Source organism: Callorhinus ursinus, unplaced genomic scaffold (genome assembly GCF_003265705.2).
Source record: "Callorhinus ursinus isolate GAN/ISIS: 27379988/994484 unplaced genomic scaffold, GSC_fseal_2.0 scaffold2, whole genome shotgun sequence".
Lineage (NCBI taxonomy): Eukaryota > Metazoa > Chordata > Mammalia > Carnivora > Otariidae > Callorhinus > Callorhinus ursinus.
Genome location: NW_027397064.1, coordinates 35345770 through 35353339, shown reverse-complemented (window position 1 = coordinate 35353339; position 7570 = coordinate 35345770). Strand labels below are relative to the sequence as shown.

At 39.9% G+C, this 7570-nt stretch overlaps 1 pseudogene; it reads left to right on the top strand.

Moving 5' to 3' along the window:
* Positions 1-703: 703 nt before the first annotated feature.
* The window catches only part of LOC112807690 (large ribosomal subunit protein uL16-like), a 50250-nt pseudogene continuing 43383 nt past the window's right edge, over positions 704-7570 (top strand).

Genomic DNA, 7570 nt, shown 5'->3' with positions numbered 1-7570 from the left:
AAAACGACTGAGTTGCAAACCACATCTCAACCAAAAACCAAGAGTTGAACCCCTGTCACCAGTCTTTGCACCTTATGACACACATGAAAACTTCCGTCTGTCTCACATGCTTGAAGCTGTGCTACATGGTAGCTCCCTATAGATTGCTTTCATATAAAGCTATCAGTAAAATAAGATTCATGAAATTAGGAAACACGCAGAAGGACCATGACAAAAATACTTGTCAAGCATAGTTTCAAATGTTACATAAATTTGGGGTTGTACGAGGAGCAGCCATGGAATGAGGGGTGGCAATGGTGGCATGAGGAGTGCGGGCAGCAGCATGAGGGACTACCTGGTTGGGCCTGCCTGCCCCCTTCTGCCTCTTGCTGTGGCTGCTGGGTTCAGTGTATGCTCCTGCCACAGGTAGGAGGCCAGGCTCCACAAGCAGTTCCACAGAGCCGTCCAGGTGAGGCACAGGACAGTCCCTGGGGGAGGTGGAGAGGGGCACGCTCTGTGCTCTAAGTGGCTGGGAATGTGGCGGACCCTGGCCCATGCAAGCCTACCGCAGTCATGCCATGCATTGCCTGCCTCAGGACCTTGCACGCTGGAAACCCACCCCCACACCTCACAGTTCTCTACCCACTGCCTGACTTGGTGCAGCGCTGTGGGTGCCCCCAAGACACTTGTGTCCAGCCTCGTTGACTCACATGCTTTCGCCTGCATGGCCATGTGCCAGAGCGGCTGGGAGGGAAGCAAGCCTGCACCATCACCTTGGTGTGCAGGTGCCCAGGTGGTGTGGCAGGAGATTAGGTAGTCATCTCTTCCCTGACAACCTTGCAGTGTCACTGGGCCCTGCTTGGCCTGCAGTCTGGGTAAGTAACTATATAGTGCTTACCATTTAATTTAACTCCATACAGATACTATGGGGTAGGTACCATTATACCCATTTTACTGATGAAGAAACCAAGGCACAGAGAAAGTAAGAGCCTTGGTGTATCACAGTATTATATCTTATTTGAATGTTTGGTGGAATTAACCTGTGAAACCATTCTTGTCTTGGACTTTTGTTTGTTGGGAGGTTTTGGTTACAGATTCAATCTCCTTACTAGAAATTGATCTATTTCAGATTTGCTGTTTCTTCATGATTCAGTCTTAGAAGATTGTGTGTTTCTAGCAATTTATCCATTTCATCTAGATTATCCAATTTGTTGTAGATTCCAATCAAGATGAATCACTGTCCTTTCCAAAGTAATCAAGTGACCATTCCTTAAAGGATGGTGCCATATTGGGAAGTTAGTGTAAGTTTCTATTAATGGCAACTAGCCACATGGCAGCTGCAATAGCTAACACAGCCTTGGAGCCCATGCTATTGGGCCTGTGTATTGCATCCATTCCTGCCATTGGGACTACTTCTTTCACATACCCATGGGGCAGCACTGACGTGACCAATGAAAGGAACTAACCAAGGTCAACTGGCCAGGTCATTTTGCTTCCTTGTGAATTTAGCCTCTACTCTGTAGGCCAACGAAAGGTCCTCTTTACTGTGGAGGAGATGTTCAAGTGTTTACAGGACACTTGCCACTTTTGGCTTAGTTTGATTGACCTGATTGATTTATATTGAGGACTAATGTGAAGTTCATGGGCATATCTAGGCAGACCAGATACCTTTGGACTATATTTTGACTCATGGCCCACTATATTAGTCCATACAATGTACAGTTGAAGAAGCACGCATTTTTATAATTATTAGGCTTAATGTTGTATAAATATATTGTAATCAAGTTATATGATTACATGTTCAATTCTGTATCACCATATGTCACTGTATATTCTATTTTATATATCACTATTAATATTTTTTTAGGTTCTCTATTCATTACTGAACAGGGTATTATTTCCAACTATGAATGTGCATTGGTCTATTTTTCCATCTCATCTGTCCTTGTTTTCTTAAATGTATCTCAGAGTTCTATTATTAGATTCACAGTCATTTAGGATTTATATATTGAATTAACCATTTTATGATTCTGATAGTTTCCTACTTGTTTATACTCTTTAAGTCAACTTTGTCTGCTATTAAGATAACATACCATATTTCTTATGCTTAGTGTTTGCTTATTATGCAGTTCTATCCTTTTACATTCAACTTAGCTGTGCTTTGTATAAAGTACAGACTCCTGAGACCACAAAGTAGTTGGGTCTTGCCTTTTTATCCAGTCTGACAATCTCTGACTTTTCCTTAGAATGTTTAGTCCATTTACATTTAATGTCACTATTAATATAGTTTGATTGGATTCACCTATTTGCAATGTGTTCTATAGTGGTACTACCTGGTTTTGATTTTCTTTCTCCTTTCCCTAACTTCTTTGGAGTCAACCATATATGTTTTATTATTCAATCTTCTTCTTAGACTTTCTAGTTGTATCTTATATTATTTTTTAAGCTTTCCTAAGGATGATGATGTGCTCATTAACCCACCAGGTTAGCTTAGATTAAGTATTGTGCAATTGCAAGTAAAATGTGAGCACAATAGTGAAATTCCATTTATCCCCTATCCCTGGTGGTATTGTTTTCATATATTTTACATCTGTTTATGAAATAAACCCTACAATATAATGTTATAAAAGTGTTATAAATTTGTAAGTGTTTTAAAATCATTTAAATTTGTCATCATTCTAAAAAATGTGCAACCATAAATATCTTGTGGCACAACCATTACCTATTTACCTGATTTCATCCTCACATATTCTTCAAAAATCCTACCCACAACCCTGTAAATTTTAGGGAAGGAGAAGCCTAGAGAATTCATGCCACCCTCAGTCTCCAGGCTGGGCATTGTCTTAAAGCCCTCTGTTGCCCTTCTCTATGGTAGGCTTTGGTGTTTGCAGTCTTTATGGGTTGTTTACTTTTAGTTCCTTTAATCTTATAATGGTAGGGCTGATGAAGCCTGTCAGATACAACCCAGGCACTCCTGTCCCTTTCTCCTGTCTTCATCTCTGCCCCCTGTCCCACCACAAGGTTTCAGCCCTTGCCTATCTTTGCTACTTTACAGGACCAGTGACCCTAGTGGTGTGCACATACTCATGGGGGATTGAGCATGGGGAGATTAATGTCTGTGTGAATGGGAAGGTATTAGGAACTGTCAGAATCCTTTATCTTCATTTCCTCCCATGATAATAGAGACATTGGACTCCAGTGTTGCAAGCCAAGACTACTTCAAGATTTTCTTCCACCTTTCTTATAGCACTTGCTTTCAGAAGTGAGGAAGTGGTTGAGATTCTCCTTCATTCATTCATGTCCATTTCCATTGATGCTACAGTCTGAGCAATAAATAACTCTTGGCTTTTCTCTCTGTCAGCTTTCCCAATATCCTCTGCCTTTTAGCACATCGACAGTTGCCTCTGGTCCAAGTTACTAGAAAGAGAATTCCTTAGCATTCTAGGTCCCCCTCAGCTTATTTTTATTTTAAAATCACACACCCGATACTCCTGTTATAATTGAGTGTATCATACTTTCTTATTTGGATTATTGCAGTAGTTTTCTATGCGGTCCTCTCCCTCTCATTAGCCTTAACTTTCTCTCCCTGCACCAAGCCATCAGCCAAATTTAGCTTTCAGAAAAGGAATTCTGATCAAGCCATATCCCTGCTTGAAATCTTTCATCAACTTTCCCAGTTTGTAAGATAAAGGCTTCCCTCATGTAAGTCTCTGTTCAAATGCCCTAATCAGAAAGACCTTTCCTTACTACCCTATCTCAGATAGCACCTACCCCTCACTCTGTGTCTCCTTATCCTGGTTTATTTTCCTTCTTATCACTATATGCCACATTATATATGTTTGTTGTCAACCTCCACTAGGATGTAAGCTCCATGAAGGGTTTCTCTCTCTATTTACTGCTGTGTGTTGGCATGTAGTTAGGTGTTCAATAAATAGTTGTTGATTGTTAAATGTAGAGTGAAAATAAGAAAAATATTTTTCAAAATCCATTTGCCACTCACATCGGGAGTCTCTAGCCCTGCTGCCCTCCACCATGCCCCCACCCCATACTTACTACCATCTGCATACAGAATATGCCATGCCCTTTGGGGTATTTATGACAGGGGGCAAATTTTTCTTTTTGCCTAGGCTTGTCTTCCCTTCCTCAACTTCCCCAATCAAACAAATTTGGAATCCCTTCCCATCATTCAAGATGAAGCCCAAACATTACCTTGTCTCTAAACACTGTCCTCATTCTGCTCCACAGCCCCATCCAAACACCCTCACTTCTCCCACCAGGGAAGAAGACTCCTTTTTCTAATACTCCTTTCTCTCATCCTTTGGCACTCGGAGCAGAGTTCTCCTTTGACATGGAACACCGCAGCTATCTGTTTGTTTAGAAGGCAGCAGAGAGTTCTGGTTATGAGTATGGGATCTAGACTTGCATTGCTAAGATTTAAATGATGGCTTCATGATTGACTGTGACTTTAGGCTTGTTGCTTAATTTCTGTTTCTAAGTGTCCATCTATTAAAATGAGAAGAATAATGGTAGCTATATAGACAGAAGGACATGGTACAATTAATTAATGGTATCATTGATAATGATGGTGTTCTTCTCCGTGACTGTGAGTGCATTGTGTGCCAAAAGTATTTTTCTCTTGGTGTTTAGCAAGGCCTCCGCCTTCAAGGAAACTCATCAATATTTTTTATTTCTCTCTTTTTTTTCTTGATTCCCCTTTCTTTCCCTTCCCCTCCCCCTTTTTCTTTTCAGCACAAACTATTATTTAGTATTTATTATGGTCAGCCACCATGTTAGATATATTCACATATGTATAAAAGGAATTCTATTATAGTGCAAAAGGTATGTTGATAGAGGTAGAAACAAAGTTTGGTGCTTTGGGAATTGTCTGTGGATGAGCTACCACATGAGCTAAGTCTTGAACCACAACTAGAATATAGACTGATTTCATTTAGAAAGCGATAACTACATTATTTTGTAATAACAGTTTAAAGGGCATATTTAACATGAGGGAGCAAAAATATCATAGGCAAATAAAATTTCATTTTTAATATCTTGGGTCTCTAAAGAAATCTAATATTGTAATTTAAGTCCCACTGATTCTGAGTAGGTGTTGGAATTTATTTTTGATTCTACTTTTGCCTAACTTCAGACACACTTTTTCGTAGCCAAAGGATGAACTGGAGCTCCTGGTTCTCTTTCTTCCTCCCCTTTTCTTTGTCCTTGTACCTGTTTTTATTCTCCAATCTAGTCCTCAATTTACCTAAGTAGTTTTGTCATCTTTAGAAAATATATTTTGCAGTCTCCTTATTTATTAAAATCTTTAATAATTGATATTTTTCTCACATCTTTATTAAGTGCACATAATTTTTAAACCTACTGTGGATTCTTCCATATAACTCAATATCTTTTTTGTGTGTGATAGAAAAAGTATAGAGAGTAATGTCTCTGCCACTTATTTGCAGTTTGATCATGGGCAAATACATTGACCTCTCTGAACATTGATTTTCTTATTTGAAAATTGGGGCTACTCATACTGACCTCACAGAATTAGTTTTCTGGAGAAGTAAATCTCCTCATAAACATGAAGTGTTTAACACAGTACCTGACTCAGAAGACAAGTGCTTCGTGAAAACTTAAATTCTCAGTGACCGTGGACAACTTACCGTTATACCTCAGAGAGGTGGTGGCAGCTGTTTATTCTTCTTACAGAATAGATCACTTAGTTTTATCATCTCTTTCTAATCTAGTCTCATTCCAACCTTCCTTCTTCCCAACGGACTTTAGTAATATTGTCAGAAAAATCTAGACAGACCTGGAAAGGAGGAGGAGAGCATATTCATAAAAGCCCAAAGGCTCTTTCAGTAAGGGATGGGCCCTAATTTTTTGTGCCTTCATCTATGATGTTGCTTATTTGTGATTTTTGAAGAGGAGACGCCATTTCTTATTTGGATTCCTCAGACCTTCATCTCATCTTTGCAGTGGGACATATATTAGAATAGTAACTACAATCCCTGGCCACACATAATGTTTTAGGGTCCCTGAAGTGGTAGGAGTGTACTGATGGGTATCTCATGGATGTGGTATTACTTCAGGTTTTTCATTGATGGGAATGCTGCATGGGGAGAAATCAGAACTGGAAGGAGGGCAAAGCAGTGCCACTTGAGGCTGTCTCCTAATCCTTCCTTGCTTACTAGTTAGATTTTAGGAAGAGGGAGACTGAGAGGAAACAAATGGAAAGATGGCAGGAGACAGGTTGTTCTAGGATAATTTCTATAGATTCAAAAAGGAGGGAATGAGTGAAATGGAATAAAGCTGCCAAGAGAGCTGAAGCCTGTTTGTCCCATCTCCAGTCCTAGAGCCGCTACACTCTGGGACATGTACCAAAGGCAGGAAGCTTGCTCTTCATGATCAGATCTCTCTGGTTTAAATAGCCAAAATATTTCAGCCTATTATTTCCTCTTAATTTATTGCTAGAATCACAGGTTCTCAATAATTCACTCTAAGTAGGTGTAGAATGTCAATGATATTCTACTGACACAGTGAATTTGGCAGGGCTATAGATGAAGGAAATTTGCAGAAGTAATTACCAAAGTTGGATCACAAAGCTCTTATTACTGTAAAAACTGTAGCTGAGCGACAAATGCCAAGGAGAGAACCTTGTCTCATCTGTTGTAGACATAACCCGGTCTGAACTAACAGTGCCTTCAGGTGTTTAGGTATTAGTAAGAATTCTTTTGGAAAGAGCAAAGCGCATTTTCAGTTCTGCAGCACAAGGAACAATCATGTGCAGCCAAATAATTGAGATCTGTTTTCTCAAAATTGTCCATTGCTGAGGTGGAGCTTACTAGTTATCCACTAAAACTGTTTGTCTTTTTATATTGAGCACATGGCTGGACTACATTTCTCAGACTTTCTTGCAGTCAGGTGTACCCATGTGACTAAGGTGTCATAATGGAATGTGACTAGGAGTAAATGTGTCCATTTCACCTAGAACTCAAGGCAGTGGGCAGTACTCCTCTAGGTGTTCTTCTCTTCTCTGTCTCTTCTCTATGTTCTCCTCTCCTCTGTGATGGTCAGTTCTGTTGGTCAACTGGGCTAAGCTGTCATCCCCAGTTATTCAATAAAACACAAATATAGGTGTTGCTGTAAAGATATTTTGTAGATGTGATTAATATCTGAATTGACCTTAAGTAAAAAGAGACTATCCTTGAGATTGGACTTATCCAATCAGTTGAAAGTCTTTAAGAGAGAATTGATATTTTCTTGAGGAAGAAGAAATTCTTTATTTATTTATTTAATTTTTTAAAAGATTTTATTTATTTATTTGAGAGAGAGAGAGAATGAGAGATAGAAAGCACGAGAGGGAAGAGGGTCAGAGGGAGAAGCAGACTCCCTGCTGAGCAGGAAGCCCGATGTGGGACTCAATCCCGGGACTCCGGGATCATGACCTGAGCCGAAGGCAGTCGCTTAACCAACTGAGCCACCCAGGTGCCCTATCTATCTATCTATCTATCTATCTATCTATTATTTGGCAGAAAGATACAGAGAGAGAACAAGTAGGCAGAGGGAGAGGGAGAAGCAGGCTCCCTGC